The sequence below is a fragment of the Ooceraea biroi genome, chromosome 14, assembly GCF_003672135.1.
Source record: "Ooceraea biroi isolate clonal line C1 chromosome 14, Obir_v5.4, whole genome shotgun sequence".
Classification (NCBI taxonomy): Eukaryota; Metazoa; Arthropoda; class Insecta; order Hymenoptera; family Formicidae; genus Ooceraea; species Ooceraea biroi.
The window spans coordinates 3,716,749-3,735,704 of record NC_039519.1 but is presented as its reverse complement, the minus strand read 5'-3'; the positions used below and the strand labels follow the sequence as shown (position 1 = coordinate 3,735,704).

At 41.0% G+C, this 18,956-nt stretch overlaps 1 protein-coding gene across 1 annotated transcript in view; it reads right to left on the bottom strand.

The window, feature by feature from the left end:
- Positions 1–18,956, bottom strand: part of LOC105286607 (mucin-4) — a 39,546-nt gene that overhangs the window by 19,936 nt on the left and 654 nt on the right. The window lies entirely within an intron of this gene.

The window sequence follows — 18,956 nt, the reverse complement described above, 5'->3', positions numbered from 1 at the left end:
ATGATTTACGCACATGAATGCCGAGACGGCATTTTACGACGGGCAAAAGGTTTTATGACGCGATAAAAACTAAAAGTTAGCAATAATGCAAAGTATTAAAATAATACATTTTCTCCCTCAATTATTCCGCGAAAGAACCACGTATTGAATTAATTAATTAATTTTCAATAGAAAATAACACATATTATTATTTACAAAGTGTTTCAATTATGTTTAATTGGAATATGAGAGATGTCCAATTAAAAAGGATATATTAAATAAAATAATTTTTTATTTAACTAACTACTATTAAAAACTGCTCAACTGCCAATAGTACAGAGAGCATAGTGAAATGATTAAAAAGTGCAGCACAGCGCGATGAATTATTCCAGGAATATACACGGAGCGCCATGCGTTCCTTGGCTTTATTGCAGATATAACAGACAGATGAGACAAACTTGGAAATTACCATTGCGCGAGATATAGAAGAGAGGAAGATATGCCGCCAGTCGCATCTCATTCTACAAAACGCGCAAATATTTTCCGTTGAAGTGTGTGCCACTGAACGCACGCCGTGCCACGCAGCTGATGCACGCACGAAATACGAGTACAAACCAGCATATTTCACTCGCAATGCTCGGTTTAGTTCTCTTCCGCCATACTTTCCTAAATCTCAAGCTTACGAATATCTTTCTATCTTCCAAAATGAAATCAGATTTAAATTGAGTATTGAAGGAGCCTTAGTGTGCACGTCAGTCTGCTTACACGCGCAACCGCTTTCCTGTGGTATCCGCTTGCACGTGGTATTATTTCTGCGTCACTTCATAAGATCAGCATCGTCTCTTAAGAACAATCATTTTGCGTTATTTATTACTAGTACATTTTCTGTTATTTATTGCCTCCGCAGCAGTATTACGCATGTGCTACTCGTAATCATCCGGAAGACATCGGCGTAATCAGCACCGGTGGAGTGAAATCAGCCCGGGACACCCCGCGGGGGGGGCGAATGGTTGGGCAACCACTTTAATTCGAGATGCTAAAGACTATCGACCACTGCGCGCGTAATCTCGCGTAATCTCACGTTGTGCGAGATGTCTCGATTAGCCTCTCGAAGAGGGAACGACGAGAGGCGAGAGAGGGATTTTCGCCGGGACGGGAAGTCCATTTGTCGCCGTCACGACTGCGAACGACGGGCCGTCATTATTAGGGGCGGTCCAGAATTTCGAACGACTCTCGGCGGTTCTGCCGCGCAGACGACCGATTATTATTTTAATTTGCCGCTGCCTCTCGGCGAATCGGCGCCAACTTTCTGGCGCACGTACTCCGGCTGCTCTAATTGTGTTTCTCATTGTCGGCGGTGTGGTGTGCTTTGATAGCGGATAATTATTATTGCATACCCGCGGTGTTTCATGCTGTGGAAATCGTGTCGTGTCCGCGTTCATGCTGAAAGTGATACGAGCACTGCACGATCGGTGCGAAGCCCACTTCCCGCGACATTGAAGATGATCAAATGCAGAATGATGCATCGGTAACTGCATTACGTAATTCGACCGATCTTCATCTTCGTCTCGATCGATTCGAACTCAACCGAACAGATCGTAGAGATTGTCGTCTCGCGTCACGTCGAATGAAGTTCTTCAATGAACTTCAATGAACGAATCGATCTATATCAGCGAATATTGTGACGAATATCTGCAAGCGAGAAAGTGCGACGGTCCCTGCTTCGTCCCGGCTTTACGAGCTGCAGCGTCGAGCTGCGTTGCACTTCGTTGCTCATTAATGGAGCACTTAATGTTGCGCACACAAAGCGCAGACGTTTGCAATAGTTGCATGCGAATGTAAAGTGTCCCAGAAGTTGTACGCTTTCTCCTGGAAATCTTCTGAAAATAGAGCTGAAAATATACCGTTCATTTCAATACAAAAGTATTATACAAACAGTCGAAATATAGATGATGAAAAATTGAAATATTTTTACAGATAATAAATGCTGCAAAGCACGATTTTATTCTAGATAAAATTATTCGATATTAATTTAATTGTTCTTCAAATTAATTTCAAATTGGTAAGAAAGTAATTTAACTCGTAGTTTTATTTCTTTTTTTTAAGACTCAATTAATTAACAAGACTTTAAATTAATTCTTAACATTATTTAACATTATAGATTATTGTGTTTAAAATTAAAACAATTTAGCGTTGAAATTTGAAAAAATGAATAAAATTTATGTTACAAAATTAAATTAACAAATTTAAATCAAATTATTTAAATCTTTTAATAACGTCAATTTCTCTCCTTTCTTTCTCTTTCTCTCTCAGATATGTAGTAGAGAACACACAACCCATAAAATACCAATTGATGGAGCGTACAATAAATGTTGTACTCACGTGCATGAAACGCGGTTTTAGTTTTTCATGAAACATAATTGATTGGAAATAATACATGCTGTACTGGAACCATCTCCGTTATACGTAGAAAAAAAATACAAATTGGACATTCGCATCGCGCGAATGCGAGAATAGGAGAAACGCCGTGTTATTCTACAAATGCAAATACGTTGCGTGGGTGGAAATGTTGCCCGCTACAACAATAAGTCTGCAAATCTAAATTTCTCCGGCAAGATGTACGTTGACTTTTCCTTCAGCGAGCAGTTGCTGCACATCTCGCTGTTTCGTAGCGCGATCGCCGCGCACCTGCATTTAACACCTCTCTAAGAAGTGATACCGTTGCGCGGAGCCGCGGCGTCTTAATTAGAAACTTAGAAAGTAATGACGCGGATGAGATAATTGTTACGTCGCCGGCGTTTCCGCGTGGCGTTACTTTCGAGCGTCTTCCTTTTCTTTGTCGCGGCACATTTCTCTCGTGTTTACGAGGTTACACTTCAGTTCGTCCATGCGTTTCTCCAACCGCGATGCGCTCGCTCGCTTATCGTCGCCATCTGGTCTTCCGCGCTGAATAGCGATTGAGAAAGACTGGCGGTAGGTCAACCTCTCCCGCACTCTTTATTTTTACGTCGAGTTTCCCGTGATAATGCAAAAGTTACACACCGAAAAAAAGTGAACTCTGTAAAAAGAATAAGAAGTATGTAACAAAGCGGAGAGTGTCGCGGACACAGTGATAATGAAAAATAAATGCAGATTAGACACACATACGCGCACAGTTATACGTTTATATTTTTATATTTATATATTTTTAATATTTAAATATATTTTAATATAAGTATATTTTAATTGTATTATAATTTACTTAATTTCTTTTTTATTTTTATCTATATAATATTTTATTTTAAAAGATGTATCATGAGTGGCTGTAGAATTATTTTCAGAAAGATACAAATTTGAACGGAGCAAGGCAAAGCTTTTCGATAAACGGGACCATTGAAATGCACACAGAGCTCCACACAGAATCAGTCGATACAGTACAAATGCTCGACTATCCTTCTGCATGATACGAAGCGAAAAAGGAGCAGTCAGGAAAACGGGGACGGTGGCGTGCAAGTAACCGTGGAAAGGACGAGGCGTCTGTCGGCGGTTTTTCGCAATCAGCGCGGGTGATTACTTCCTTTATGCCTCGCCACGATATCGGCACGAAAGGACCGAAGAAGAAGCCGCGTTTTCTGCACTGGGATCGGCATGGCATTTCGTCGTTCGAACGAGGATAATTGCGCGTGCTTAAGCGTTCCTTGAGCCTTGATCCTCGTTCAGGGCAATAAGGGAGTATCACGTCAAACTTGGGAAGCATCTCGTGTAATTCGCGTGTAATTCGTGGCTCGCAGAACGCGGAATACCGCGACTTGATGAAACCCAGAGTTCCTTACAAGTTCGCCCCACGTCGCGGAGATTCTCTGCCGTCGTATCGATTAAAATCTGTGGCAGGCCGCAGCTCGCGCGAAATTACGACATGACGAAAGATCAGCGATCGTTCACAGTCGACATCACCTGAACCGACAACAACAACAACGGGTCACGATGGGACCAGAGATCCCTTGCCACCTCCGGTTTCCCGTAATCGTCGGTTTCGCTTTCGTAACGATCGTCTGTTGCCGCGCTACCGGTCACCATAATTGGGGTTCGTGGACCTTCTGCCACCGCTTATGACCCGCTTAAACCTGTAATTGTAACAGCTGTTTAATTCCAGTCGTATCGGTAGCTCCCGCAACCCGACGCTGTTTCGCTAATGGCTCGCAGCCGACCCTTAGCCAACTATCGATGAAAACTATTAGCTGTATGCAAAAGTGTTAGTCATTTTTGTACGTTTTTGCTTTTTTTAAGTGCAATATAATTTAGTCATCGAAATGTTTACCCTCGTTTTTTACGATTTTCTGCCGTCTCTCGGGTAAATCTCGAATTTCTTTGCGAAAAAGTTTTCTCAGTCACATCCTGAAAGTACTATCCAGTTAAAAAGCACTGCATCGATTAGAATAAATGGTAATCCGAAGGTACCAAGTTAGGCGAACACGCCGCGTGCAGAAAACTTTCCAACCCAAGTCCAAAATGGTTTGCTGAATACGAAAAGCATATGTAATGTAAGATATGGAAAGATAGTAGAGACCGTCAGGTCGCGTCATTGACATAGGAATGTATGGACGGAGTCTTTTACGAGGGGAAGCTGAAATTAGCAGTAAGGGGAGAGCACTGGCACTTCGTGTAGCTTCGGCTGTTCGAATATGTTCGGTTTCGCCAGTGATATATATATATATATATATCACTATATATATATTCCTATGTCAATGGGTCGCGTAGAGGATCAGAAAGAAAACAATACGATGACAACATAGGAGCATTGGCCATACACGCTATGACTAGGCGTGAGGAACCAGGGATCCCGATCGAGTCGAGTTCAAGACCAAGACAATCGCCGAATTGTTTTTCGCTTACAACATCTGAAGTGGAATGTTGACCATTTCGTCGAACATGTAATTTATCGGCAACGGTATTATACCAGGTTTACTTGAGGTACCCATCATAGTAAACGTTTTGCCTGAACTTGTTTGGCCATAGGCAAATACCGTACCATTATATCCGCTGATGGCACCGTCGACGACGACTTTCTTTCCCATCTACTGAAAAAAAGGCGATTGTAAAACCTATCGTCGACGGTGCCATCAGCGGGTTTAATGGTACGGTATTTGCTACGGCCAAACGAGTTCAGGCAAAACGTGTACGATGATGGGTACCTCAAGTAAACCTGGTATAATACCGCTGACGGTCAATTATATGTTCGACACAATGGTCAACATCGCACTTTGGCTGCTGTAAGCGAAAAATAATTCAAAGATTGCCTTGGTCTTGGTCCTGAACCCTATCGGGATCCCTGGTTCCTCATGCCCAGTCATAGCGTGTATGGCCAACGCTCTTGCTGTTGTCATCGTATTGTTTTTTTTCTGATCCTCTACGCGACCTGACGGTCTCTACTATCTTTCCATATCTTACAGTAACTTTTCACTGCTCATCGCGTTCATTATTGTTTTTCGAAGTTCCGTTTGTCGTTAAATTATGACACATGACGTTTTATCGCCCTCGATGCGAACTCTTGGAACGTAAAAAGCGAGATTTATTTGAAGTTTAAATAATGATACCAGAGCTGAAAAAAAAACTTTGTAAAGTACTAATACTAGTACTTGCCGCGTCAAGTTGGTAATATTACCTCGCATTACGTGCATTATTGTACATATATTAGTCCAAGCAGATGTTACGAGGACACGATGCAGCTCCGCCGTGTGCAGTGCACGTGGCTGGCATTTCAGATCTAGAAGCGGCTGCGGTAATATTAATTAGCGCTAATTTAATAGCCGAGTAAGACAATAAATACCGACGATTAAACTTTCTACTCTTCTATTACGTTGTTCTTTGAAGTCGCATAAAACGTTCAATCTGTTTTCCTTCGTGCAACGGAAATGCGTACTATTGTAAGAAATTGATGGGTCTTACATTGAATCGTACTTTTTGGGTGACAAAGTTATTCGCAAATTGCCATTTGATACTTTCTTGGATTTATTAATTGAAACATCCCTCGCTCTGCAACATATCTAAATAGTCATAAAATATTGTGATATTTTTATTAAAAATCTCAGGAAATACCAAAAGAGAGCTCGAAAAATGTAATTCCGATACTGCCGCAGAATACTGAGTTTGATGAGATCATTTTCTCTCGAAATATTTATGACGAAACGTAATGACACTCCAAGCGATCTAGGAAATGGCGCACGTACATCAATCGTACCGAATCATAATGTTGTTGCCTTCCACATCAACTATCAAAGAGAACGCTGAACGACGCGAGAGTTAGACGGTACAGTAATGGTACAAGAGGATCAGTTGCGGTACAGCGATCGGCAGAACATTGAGCATCGAAATAGCAGCAATGTTCATCATGTTAGATCCAATGCAGGCCATGTTGTATCTTGATTCGCATATCTAAACAGCCGCTGCTTTGATATGCACCCACTACCGTCAGTCGCCACTAAGGAGACTTGCGTCGTGCGCTCGTTTCTAAACGCTAATTATTATATAACAAATGAATAAATCTAAGTGATTCATGTGCGAAGCAGATGACATCATATGCCATCTTATAAATATTTAAGATCCTATTTAAAAATCGTCGAAGCAAAGGAAACATTTATATTAACATCCAGACCTAGTTAAACGTTAGAACACGACAATGTTACGGCAACGCCTGAGAAATGGCCTTTCATAATATTCCAGCTAAAAGAACATCACAGCTCTTTGCATTCGCTGGATAATCGCGAGAGAATTTGAATCACTCTCATGAGGTAACATCTGCGTAACACGTGAATTGAATTACTCTACATTTCACGCTTGGTTTCCATATTCATCCCGGGTGACTTGTTGAGTGATCACTCAAAGGTTCCTGAAACCGGAGTGTTACCCTCGCTGGCCGGGGATCCTTGTCAACGGACCGCTTTCCCGTTTCTCGCCCCAGGGATGGTATCTTTCCTGATCCCTCCCTCCTCACCGGCCCCCTCTCGCTGCTTCATCCTCTTTCTCCGCGTGGCTCTCTTTCTCAGATCGCCGGATCAATCGGTGGCGAAACGAGGTCTTCAAACAAGTAGAGTACCAGGCGAATTCCCCCCGGAGCGGCCGATCTGGTGTGGGAGAAAGGAAGAGAGCGTTGCCCAAGCAGCGCGCCGCGCGCTACGTGGAACAGGAACGTAATTATTATCGCCGGGTTACGTATTCGGATGTTCTTCCGCTCGTCGAATCTTCTCACATACTACTCCACGCACATAGACACGCTCGGAACAATGGCTTGGCCTCAGGAGCGATTCCCATATTATGCAAATGCCAGCGCTCTCCCTGCTCCGTCGGCCGCACCCCGTCCCCCGGCCCCTCTTCATCTTAAGATTCCCTCAATAGGAGGATAGGATAGCTGCATGCTGATTCGGAACATTCGCCGAATACGATAATCATGGCCAATCGGGATTTTCTTTTCTGTTTTCTTTTTTTTCTTTTTTCTATCAAGATGTTCATTCCTTTCGGAAAAAAAGGAAATTTCTGTGCGCCAGACATGCACGCATTTCCAAACTTTTCATTGTCGCGAGCTATTGTTTTCAATAAAAAAAAAATATTGAGCGCGAAAAATATATATTTAAAGACCGATGCATTGTACTATTTGCGTTGAAAAAAAAGACGAAGAGAGAAAAAACGAAATTGTACGATACATCGATTGCAGAGGTTCATATTGGTGTTGTAAAGGTTTCGCAATGGTGTGCACATCGCTTTCTGGTAATACAAATTTCGATATCGCGATTCAATCGAAAACGCTGCAGTCAATCAATCCCAACGTTGCAAACCGCGTTAGCTGCAAAACTCCAATTTTCTCGCATGGCGAGATATAATTATGAGAAAATCTGTCCCTTTTTCCGGCTATCCCGACTCTGCGCTCGCTTTTTTTTGTGGGTCATTTTGCCAACAGTGAATGTGAAAATAAAATATTTGAAACCACTGCAATTTATTTTTTAGCTTCTGTTCATCCTGATAGTCGCGAGCGTTTTTGTGTACACTATTTCTATCTAATATTGAATTTGAACTTTTAATTTTTAATCAGAAATTACTTATATTTTATCGCAATTTTCCTGGAAAATTATGTCAATAACAAGCGCCGATGTACGATGCCGATGTACGATGTAGCGTATGGAGCACGAGAGCCTTGCCTGTTTCATGCATCTCAAATTTCTCGTGCCACGTTCGCGCGTGTGCCACAATTTTGATAAATGCATCCAGGCGATTCTAGATCGTTGTTTTCCAAACTGCCAATTTTCGCTCTCATGGCATTACATTTTCTCATATTGAGTCACTGTGTCGCAAGTTGCGAAGGACTCGTGTAATCTCATGTTTTGAATTAAGGGAAATGACGAAATCGCGGCAAGGAAGGAGGAAGGCCGTGCCACAAAATTTTTCGAAATACCGTCGTACCAAGAAATTATGAAAGTTTCGCTTTCGGAGAAAAATTCGCATCAGTGGATCAGAAGTGCAGATAATGTCAGCCGCTATTATTCGGCGGTTGCCGAGATCCCTATTCTCTCCTACTTCAACGAGAAAACAATCCCTTCACCGTGGCAACGGGATAAAGCTTTCGGATGATATCGCAGATATTATTTCTCTAGCGAAGAAACGAATCCGTGTTTTTCATATGATGACATCAGCTTTCATTTGTACACGTTGAGATGCATAAATAGTCATCTCAACGTGCAGAAGCAAAATAAATGAAATTTATTGCTAACTTTTTAAGACCAATAGCAATATCGATAATTAATTCAATGAAAAATTCATCTACACGTTCTGCTTCTGTCTAACGTTGCATTTGTCGTTAGCACTACATGCGGCTTCCTGATTTCGCGCGTTACTCGCTAGGTTCGAGGGGTAAGCTTTAATGGCAACACGAGATGGGAGACAGCCGTATTTAACATGCGGCGAAGGTACGAGGGTCAAAGTTTAGTCCCGCGACCTAATTCCCCTCCGTGCATTTTGCGATACGGTCATTTTGTTTCCCGCCAAAAAGGTCGAATAACAGATAAATTGATAAATTTATTAATAATTAGACGAAATTGATTGTACGACCGATAAAGTGATCAACGAATCAATATAACAATAACAGCATTTAAGCCGATTAACGTCTGAATGAATCCGATTAAATCACGCGGTCGATCGGCTGAAATCTGAACCGCGGAAAAGGCACATGTCCAGTAATTTCCTCAGATATCGCGTGGCGCTTGCTTTGCGTTCTCGTGCGTGTAACGAGGCGCGTATGCTTCGCTGATCCAGCTCAAAGAAGGAGGAACGGTAACGCGAGACGTCAACGCGCGGCAGGTACGTGCCATAATCGCGTATAATGATACGGTCTTCCTGCTTTCTCAACGAAATAAAAGACTTTCTTTCTCACGCGTTCGCCTCGAAAAACCCGCGCATGCACTTTAATCATTTGCAGCGAGACCTGGCGCATCGCGCCGTATCGACCGTTGATTTTGTTCGTTCGCACACACGTAACTTTATGGGATCTTGTCGTGTAACGCGGATCTGGTTTTTCCAGAGAGCCACTGGTTGCAAGTAATTTTCACAGTAATTTCTGACACGCTCTCTGCTAATCGCAATATGTGTCTCGTTATTAAACTCGCCTGCACATATATGATTACTGTCATAATAAATCTACGTAAACATAGCGATTTTAAAATAATTATTTACACGTTTCGCGGAGACGCGCGCTAATTAATTTGATTGAAACAGATAGGAAGTGAATGAATTAATTATTTTATAATCAAGTGTTACTATTTTTTGCTCTGATATAATGGCAATACTTAAATATAAATCTGAAAATTTGCAATTATTTTTTTTCATGATTTAATCATTATTTATTAAAATATTATAATATTCTATTAAATGCACACTATTATTTTATATTAGATATCATATATCATCATTTTGTAATATTGTCAAATTTATTTTATAATATTCTATTATTATAAATTTATATTTTTATTTCATATAATTATTAATATAAAACTTATTTCATAACATTTACAATATTTCTTTTGCATTGTGGTAGTCGAGCGCACAAAAGCCCATAATGGTAGTAAAACCAAGAGCACCGGAAAATCTCGAGATCGAACCAACAACGATTTCCTTTTAGTATGCCCATCTATTCATGGTACATAGCCTCAGGGAGCTTTTTGCATAGCCCTTTTAGAATTTAACGGTAAATTAGACGTTGTAAAACTCTGAGCAAACGCGATCTCGTGCGTTCCGAAAGGATATCTCTCCCCGGAAGAGAATTTGTTAAAAAGCTTTTCAGTGAAATTATGGCTGTCAGAATTCTCGTGTCTCTTAATATACGAAATTTTTATTTTCCGCATTTTTCTAAATGCCCGCATGATCTCGAGTTAAAAATCACGCATGGTGGGGCGTTCTCTTTCGGAGGATCGATTCTGCTGGATTCAGCCAAAGTGCTGATGTGCACGAGAAAGGACACGCCGCGGATCTGGGACACATCCCGTATATAACGAGGAGAAAATATCCCGCAACTAATTTGCATTCTAATATCCCCGGCGAAAATTTAATTCGTGCCTCAATTCGTTTACATCCTATTAGTAGTTATCTCCCAACTATTTGTGCTTGCAGCTTACTTTCAGCTCCAGGAACTCTCTCGGATATCTGATACTTTTGGATCTCCCAGTGAGGAGTCTTCTCTCGAGTTTTCGATCTCGCATCTTTATTCCTCAGATTTTCTCACTCTCAAATTAATTAAATCAATCTCCGGAAGCGCTGAAATCCCCATTTGTATGTCAATGAATTGATTACCGTTTTCGATGCGCATTTTGAGGATATTTTTGAAGTGAGTTTCGAATTCAGATCGGGCGATGTTTTACACGAGTCACAGTAACGTGTGTTTAATTAACGTGACAGCAGCCTAGAGGACTTTCCAGGCACAACGAGAACGAGTTTCACGTTTCTGATAGTCGCTCAGGAGGGAAGTCCGATATCGGAACAAAGGCAGTCAGATAACGAAGCAAACGTACGTATCTTAGCTTAGAACGTACGCGTACTGCCTTCCTCCTTTGTAACACTAATTCGATAATCATTTCAGCAGGACTAAACGGAAGAGAATGCATGAAGCGCAAGCATGAAAGAATGGACGTGTGCATCGAAAAGAAGTCGGTAGCATTTTGTTCTTGGAATAAATAAATGAATAAACTTGCGGATGCGTGGATAATATGAAGACTTTCAACACGAGAATAATAATCCGTCAATGTTTTGAAATATCATCCTCTTTCCTGTAAATTGACACGTATTGATATATTATATAAAATACTTTCCGCCATCGTTGCATTATGAATATTTCAGTAATGTGTTTAAGGTTGGTTCCCTTCCGCAAGGCACTAATAGAAAATTTCAACGCGAAACGTGTTATGCTCCGAAACCAATTTGGAATTTTATTATGTTGGTAAGTAATCCAAGAGCGATGTTTATTATGCAGCCGGTAATAAATTTCAAATTAACGGGTTTTGTGAAAATGTAATGAGAGATGTCGATATCGGCGCAATCAGTTTAATAAAATCGCAATTTACGGAATCTATGAAATTGTTTAATTGTTTATCGAATTAGCGCATTGGCAAAATTTATATCGATGCTGCGAATTCTATGCGTGTGTTAACTAAGCTAAGCGAAATACATGATACTCTCCGGTGTGCGGGTTCTCTTTTTTCACGCATCTCATTTGCTTGCAGCTCAGCGAGCCTGGAAATTTTTGCGAAACTAAAATTGCAGAGTACATTTATCGTTGAACTTCTCAAGTTCAAAGTGGAAAACAGCATGTGGGGTTTGTTTGTCAGCCAAATATGGGGGTGAATGTCGCAGAGCGTGCCGCGGGGCATAATATCGATATCGATACGGTCATACGCGCGGCACTAAGTCGCAGCAGCGAGCGAAGCGTACATGGGATCTGTAACACGTTCTCCACTGCTATTAGATCAATAATTTCCAACGTCCATTGATACACACCCTTATCGGCGTACGGTTGTCGATCGATTTCGACGTCGGTGGATGTAGAATGCAAAATGCGGCGAATATGTGAAATTCAAAGTGCTTAAAAAGATAACGATGATTGAGCCTTGATTCCTGTACCATTTTTATTCTGCAATACTTTTTAATAAACATCTTGATTCCTGTAGCATTTTTTTCCGCAATACTTTTTAATAAACGAAAAATCCGAAACTTGGCGAACGGCGGAATTTCTCGAGTTATCTCAACCTTTTCCGCTAGTTTTTAAATGAAAAATTGTGGCAAGTTTGTAATGCATGATATAAAATCTTCGTAAATTTATTTTAATTCTCAACGTGAATATCTTAACAATCACAAGCTATAAGAGAAGATTTCTGCTAAAGTAAAGGATCCATTTGTAATTTGCAGCGAGACAATGCTTTGCCATCTATTTAAAGTTCTACATGAAAGCTTTGAGTATTCACAATCTTCCGTTCTCTGTTCGCTGAATAGTATTCCCGCTGTTCCTTTCAACAAAATTTTCGCTCGTAAGTACTGTATTAAATTAAGCATTGGAGCGAAATGGAGCGTTTGTAAAATTGTTGGAAACTCAATAGCAGACGATTGACGAAATTGGATCATGTATGTGCTGTGTATATCTGTTTTCGGTCACGTACTTCGAATAGCAGTATGCGTTTCGGGTTTTAGATACCTCGGAAACCTTTGAGTTGCCCAAAATATCAAGTATCCCGATTGAAATTAGAGTCGACTCGCCGAGCACCGTTGTTGATAACGACGCTATTTTATTATCTCTTTTATTGCTCAAGGAATATCGAATAGTATTCCAAGCCTTAAGGATGTAATAAATATGTGTAAATATGTATCTTAATATAGTATATAAATATATTAGATACATGATTTATTATTTAATATTTATTATTATTTATTATTAAAACTTTAAATATACTGGTACATAAATCTAAAGAAAAAACACAAAAATTGGCTCTAGAGATTCAGCGATATCAATCTTTTCCTACATTCACACCTCTGTAACATTACAAATAACTAAACTTATATTTGAACCAAGATGTATACCAGCTGAGACATGAATTAACTGCTGTACTTCGTTCACGTTCCTCCAAGCAGGAAACGTTAATTTCCTCGTAACGTAGAAGAGAGCTGCTTAAACCATCGATCTCGCAAAACGTGATCGTCCAAAACGTCCACAATGTCCATTGCAATTTTAATACGTTGAATATTAGGTATACATTCGATGCTTGAAACAACGTCTCGCTCTTTTCACACACCCTCGAGTATGATTTCACATAAACGAAAAGGCGAGAAGAGGGATCTTGCCACAAAAAGAACGTACGCTGGACACGTTCACGTGAAAGCGATTACATTTTATCGATAACAGGATTTCGCGTTTGTCGCAAGACCTGTCCATGGGAGAGCCGCAGTACGAGCCGCTTTGATGTGGAAACTGGCCGGACGCCGCTAGTAGTACAGCCAGAAACCAGGCGTCCGGCGATCGTTTATCGCATTAGTGGACGGGCCGCGTTCCGCGCTCAGTACCTTCGGCAAATTGGGAATTACGGCTATATCGAAACTTCGATGCAACCCCCGGCGTCGTCGATCTCGGGGCCCCGGAGCTATTTCCCAGTTCAATTTAAGTACGAGTACAGCCGTGCGTGCGCAATCGCCAAGATAACGCGCGACTACCCCCCGAGAGAGGGAAAGAAATGAGTTATTAGTCGCGGATCTACCGTTCGCACAACGTTTCATTTTTCCGTTGATGTTCATCCGACGTTGCGCACGACGAGATGGGATCTGGGTGAAATCAACTGCATGGTGCTTATCAATGAAACAGAATTTGGCAGGCAAAGAGAGAAAGAGAGAGAGAAATCAAACAGTTGTGTTGGGAATATGTATCTTCAATTATCTACATGGAATATATTTCTTTGTTCTTTTCCATTTGCACGCGTTAATTGTAATATTCTTTATAATCCCATGCTCCATCTCGGTTTAGCGGAAACCTCATGTTTATATGCATACGCACATACACTGAAACACGCGTGCTACATACGTAAATGGATTATTAAATAAATCTCTTTCACACGTGTATGTGCGTGCATCCTATTGCAGTTTATCAGAAAACGAGCGTAATGCGGCGCGTAATGCGGCGCGTAATGCTGAACAAGAGCATTTACATTGCGCGCGATTAATGTCAGTCGGCAAAGCGAATTATGCACGTTGCGTAAAAGCGCTCCCTCCGAAATACATCGAGTCTTGATACAACATTGGAGTGTTCGTCATTATGTCGTGGCCCGAATTAGTATCCATCAATTACATATTAAATTACATGAAACGCGCGTATGATTATTATTGCGCCGTCACATCGCGGTCGTACCAATCGTACATCGCGACGGGGATGTATACGCTGATATCGTTGGCTTCGATATTGGAAGAGAGACTCACAACGGTGACAATCAATACGTGCGCAAAGAGAAATTATCAGGTTGCAAAATAATTCCTGTTTTCTCGCCGCGTGATATTTTATCGTAATTGGAAAACCTTCTGCCGTTGTGACGTGCAAATTTCGTTTATACTGGTCATATTTATGTCCGTTATTTGGGAAAAATGTTCACAATGCGCTTTCACGGCAAAATAAAATCCAATAAAGCGACGTATTAGCGATTCCCCCGTCGTATATAAATCGCAAACCATTTATCGAACGAATAAGTGCACGAATTGATCTCACTGGCGTTATTAATGTTTGACAGATTCATATATTTTCAGTCATTGATCGCACGCGAGCGCATGCATTAATCGTACCCCCGAATAATATGATCATCTCTCATTGTTTTCGATTAAACGACCGATTTAACGCTGAATCGTGTTATTTTATGACTCCCTTTCAACAGCTGTGGTTTTTGCGGATCTCACGCGAACCGGAGAACAGTTGAATCTGGGACTAATAATCACTGTAATGCGGCTCTAATCTGAATGCCGTGCCGGACTGCCGGCAGCGAGCGAGCTTCTCGCCAGGATCGATCAGAGATAATAACTGGAGAGTGATTTGTACCAAGTGATAGTCAAAGACAAATGAAGGAAAAATCACCGTGCAAATAGACGATATTTATATAGGGAATAATGTTCCTTTGAATTAATTAAGCTGCAATTTAACGCGGAATAAAATAAAAATCTAGATTTATGCTGATGATAATACTCTTGCTCTTGATCTCTTGGCTAGGTAACCCTGTGACTCTGAAAATAACAGCAAGTTTCTCAGATAACGATAATCAACTACAAGATCTGACGCAGCGGCGACTCGTAAAGCTACGTAATTACGCAAAAGTAGAACATTTTGCCGAAACAGGAAACATTGTATTTTATGATATTTCGAGAACATATATATACTCGAAATATAATACGATGTATTCAGTACACACACAGAATTTTAACACAAAGGCTTCGTTCGGGAGAACGTTCAAAAGAAAGAAGCCCACGCGAAAAATTGTAAAATACATTTTATATTCCGCAAACTCTAGTAATTACGGCTTCGCGAAAGCTCGCTTCGAAAAACGGGAAAAGCATGATGTAATGAATTCGAAGTTATTCGACGCCATCCAATTCAACCGTTTAATGAAAATCTCCGTGGAGCGGAAGTTCGAGCGACTCGTGCGAGTAAAGTAAACCCCCGGTATATATATAGCTCCTTCGCTCGCACGTGAGTAGGAAGGGAGTAGCCCAAGGAGCGTGCGTAAGGGTGAAAACGAGATGGAGAAATTCGATTGCTTTATTAACACGCGGAGTGTCCCATCGCGGCACTCGCGAGAGGAACTCGCGCGACCACACGCTCGAACGTGCCACACGAGCGATTACACCCGCGTGTAATTATACCGATGTTGGCCACACAGCGTGAGACCCTTTTGCGCCACGTTTTTGTCAGGCCGAGACAAAACCAAAGTGGAAGAGAGAAAGAGAGAGAGAGGAGAGGAATGAATTTCCACAGGCCAGCTTCGCGTGTGTGGCCTGGAGGTTCGCGTGCAAAAATGGGTCATACACATATTTCGTTATGACGATATTGCTTAACGATCCTCCGGCTCGTCCGACGTCGCGTTATACGCGTCTTCCCATTCACCTAGTCGGCGAATGAGCACGGATTAATTAGCCAGACGAGATTAATTAATTATGGCGACCTCGGCGAGTTCGACCTAAGGGCGTCCCGGTTTAGTTATCGTCGTGCCCGACGACATTCTCATGACCAAAGACTTGGAATTGAAGATTTTAATTAAATCCGTCGGTGTACCAATTAATTTGCATAGACGCAGGTAACGATGCTGTTGTGCTTGTTACATTTATCATGAACCTTAATAAGTTCACAATAAATGACAAAAAATGACACTATTTATTATGACCTGTTATTCGTCTATATAATAATTCAATACAATATAGTTAATAATTATTATTAAATTGTACATTCGGCGACTAAGTTGTCAGAGCTATAAATGAATACGCAAGTACATTAATCTAATACCAGGAACACGGAACATGGAGCTCGTTTCCTCCTTGGTAAATGGAGAGGCTAAAGTTAAGGATCTTCGAAGGATCTGTCGGCATGATCGTGCAAATTGGGTCTGCACCGTCTGGCATCTGCATGCGAGAGAATCTTGATAATAAGAAAACGAAATTTCTCCTCGACGCATCGTATAACTACCGCGTTTTCTAAATTAATCTCATCGTGTATCGTGTATCGTTTCTATCTGCTGAACTACAAGAAAAAAAAACAAATCTGTTTTAAAAGCGCGAGAGTAACGCAATTAGTCAAACGCAGAGCAATCACAATCATTTTCAGTTTATTTTGTTGGAAATGGATAATTGAAATGGATTGCGATAAAATAAACCGCGCAGAGAGAGAGAGAGAGAGAGAGAGAGTAACATCGATGAAATCTTAATACTTGTAATGGTTTTAAAGCTGATGCGAATCAGATTAAAATTTACTTCGCGCGAAAATTCGTGGGTGAAAAACGCAAAGCCAGCACTACGCCAAATTGGACATCGTGCTGAAGTTGAGCACGAAGTTCTTCGACAGGGAAGGGAAGAGCTGAGAGCTTCCGGTAGGATCTGTCTGCTCGCTCGCGCGATAATGGCGCAGTGAAATTTCCTTTATATCACGCAGCTACCTTCCAGTGAGTAATTCGGTTGGGTCTACTGTTAACGATGGATGCAAAACGGGTAATGATATTCCGGCAACCGTATATCACCACCGGTGGCACTTCGCCGATGCTTCCACGAGATTTTCAATCTTAGTTTGCGATACACGCTATACGATATTCGATATCCGGCTTCGCACAATAAACGAGAGAGGAAAGCCGAGGGTGTCACCGGTGCATCGCGCAACATCGAATGTTGAATATTGCAAATAACACAAATACTCGACATTTCTATACCGAACTGCCCCAAACTGTCTAATCCCCTGACGCATTTTGGAATTTAACGTAATCCTCTGGCATCTCGCTCGATGATTTCCCGTTATTTCGCGCATGTGCCTCGAAAAATATCGATTTGCCTAGATTTCACATGTATATATGTATACCACACACATAAAATCAGTGGTACTTCCCCAAAATAAAATAAAAATTTTCGCAAGTGTAAAATATTTAAATAACGCGTGTCACGTGTGCCTTCCTCTTTACGCTATGCTTAATACTCTCGCGGCTGTTAAGGGCAGGAAATAATTCGAGACGAGAATAAATGAAAAGTTATTACATGACAAACGTTCTCCATAATGTTGGACCGTGTGGCGACCGCTATTTAAATGCACGCTTGAAAAACTACACTTTTTCGGGTGCCGACGAGAATAATAAAACTGCACGCGCGCGGGACGACGCATGGAAACGCGCCAAAGTTTGTTCGATTCAACACCGACCCTCCAACGCGTTTATGACCCTCGGGAACAGCAAAAGTATCAATCCAATTAAGCGGTAGTAACACGTCCGGGAGATACGCCCAACATTACACGACAACTGTTCAAATACGCAATTTCCAATCAAACTGATTCATACGATCGATGGATTAATTGCTAGAATCATAATCGCGCATAATCAATTTTTTATATTATTATATGTTTATATATTTCTATATTTTTATATGTAAATTCTCATTTTCATACAATTCCTTTCATAGATTCATATTTCTGATTAATTTATTATCTTGCTTATGAATAAATATAGTTAGATATGCTTATTGCACACGCAGTGCCAAATTTTCATTTCGCCAAGCTTAGTTAATAATAAAACTCTGTAAATGCATTTTCTCTCCGCAAATCTCTCTGAGGAAAGAATTACCGACAAAGTGCCGAAATTTCCGAAAGCGCGACTTGTGCATATTCGAAAAAATCACTGTTAACTTTAATATCTCATTCTTGTAATGCTCTATCGATCCGCGTCAGCTTGCGTTACATCTCTGGCTAGCAAAACGCTCGCCCCGACGACGACCCTTCAGTTAAATGCGTCAGGAAGTTCTTGTGCCAAATGCACCCTTAAGTTTCGGTTAAATTTACTACCGCGTTTTTGCGCGAGTGCGGTATTTACAGTCGTGTACCTCGTAATCAGCTGCTTTGCGGTGCAGAATCCTGCCTTTTGCAAGTGCTGCCCCATTAAACGCGAATGTTAGTCGCTTTTTCGGATAAATCGATACATTGCTGAAATATTTAAGCGGCAAATCGTAACTTTATCGCTGTTCACGAGATTCGCGTGTGCAATCGAATAATATATTAAATATATATACTATAATAATGACTTTCTATGATCCAAAGCTGCAATAACTCAAGCATGATAATTCTAGACCTCAAGTAAAGTTGTTCAACTTTCGGTGCATGGAACTGTTCTGTATTTTAAGTCATATTTTGGGACTCTGTCCCGTGTTTCAGTGTTTTACCCGTAAGAACATTCTGCTTTTCAACTTCTTATACGTAACTAGATTTC